At 47.5% G+C, this 1,503-nt stretch overlaps 1 protein-coding gene across 1 annotated transcript in view; it reads left to right on the top strand.

The window, feature by feature from the left end:
* LRFN2 (leucine rich repeat and fibronectin type III domain containing 2) overlaps positions 1 to 1,503 on the top strand; it is a 268,159-nt gene that overhangs the window by 97,429 nt on the left and 169,227 nt on the right. The window lies entirely within an intron of this gene.

Raw genomic sequence — 1,503 nt, 5'->3', positions numbered from 1 at the left:
CTTTTGGTTAGTAGACAAGCACTTAACTGTTTGCACCACCCAAGAACTCCAAAAACCACACCCAAAACCCAAACCCACTGCCACTGAGTCAATTCTGACTCGTAGCGATCCTATAGGACAGAGTAGAACTGCCCCATAGGGTTTCCAACGAGTGGCTGGTGGATTTGAACTGCCAACCTCTTGGTTAGGAGTTGAGCTCTTAACCACTTGGAGCCTAACATGTGGGCAGGCAAAGTGGCTTTGGTACTAGAGAAGTCCTCAAATAGAGTTGCAGTTTCTGGCTGCTGGGAGTCAGGTAGTGACATAAAAAGAGCAAGAGGATACAGGCAGGACACCAGTAGTATGTGCTATAATGGGATTCAAACCCCAGTCAGCGTGACCCTCAGGCTCATGCTTTTTGCACCACATCTCACTGAATCACACATGCTGCTCGTGCTTTCCTGGGGCTGGTGTTTTCAGGGGACCAGCTCAGCACCCAGTTTCCAGTTTGGAGGTCTTCAACATACAGTGAGGAAGGAGATACTAGCCACAATGTGTCTGATATTCCCAGCCAGCTTCCCTGGGCATTTCTCTGGGTCCCCATCCCCCTCTTCACCCAGAGTGTGTTCAGAAGAAGCAAGCTCCTTTTAGTATGTGTTTTGAGGCCAAATTGGGAAGGTAAGGCTGAAGTAAAAATAAATTCACTTAAGTGTGCCAAAAATAAATGGCTTTTGGATTATCTTCTGCTTTGGATTATGCTAACCCAGCGGAGAGTGACTGTGACTGCTGAGCTCACCTGCTGCAGACCAAGCAGGCTAGCAGCTGCCCAGCTGCCCAGCTGGCCGGCCCGGGTGCGGGATGTTGCTGGGGACTTCTAGAAATGGGACCTCTGGCCAGGACACAGTGGGGGTGGGGACTGCATAAGGGAAAAGAGGCACATTTTGGGAACTATTTGGCAGCATTTTCCCCAATCTGTTACTTCTCCAGGGAATTCACAGGTATTCTGAGGGTGGAGGGAAAGAGAAATAAAAAAGGCTTATGTAGTCAAGTTAGTCTGAAAATGCTGGAATTAGCTAAGTCGAAAGTTTATTTACTACAGACCTTCTCAGATCTTTTACTATGCAAACCACCATTGTTAATTGCCAAAAAAGGAATACTATATATATGTTGTAGATGTTATCAGTTGCCTTTGAGTCAGCTCTGACTCATGGCGACCCCGTATGACAGAACAAAGCGTTGCCTGGATCTTCACCACCCCCACAACTGCTGGCACGCTCAAGTCTATTGTTGCAGTCACTGTGCGTTTTGAGTGCCTTCCAACCTAGGGGGCTCATCTTCCGGCACTATATCAGACAATATTATGCTACGATTGAGAGTTTCCAATGGCTAGTTTTTGGAAGTAGATCACCAGACCTTTCTTCCTAGTCTGTCTTAATCTGGAAGCTCTGCTGAAACCTCTCCACTATGGGCGACCCTTCTAGTATTTGAAATACTGGTGGCATAGCTCCCCGCATCACAGCAACA

This window comes from Trichechus manatus, unplaced genomic scaffold, assembly GCF_000243295.1.
Source record: "Trichechus manatus latirostris isolate Lorelei unplaced genomic scaffold, TriManLat1.0 scaffold00065, whole genome shotgun sequence".
Taxonomy (NCBI): Eukaryota; Metazoa; Chordata; class Mammalia; order Sirenia; family Trichechidae; genus Trichechus; species Trichechus manatus.
Note: the sequence above shows the minus strand (reverse complement) of the source record. Positions and strands in the feature narration are given on the sequence as shown.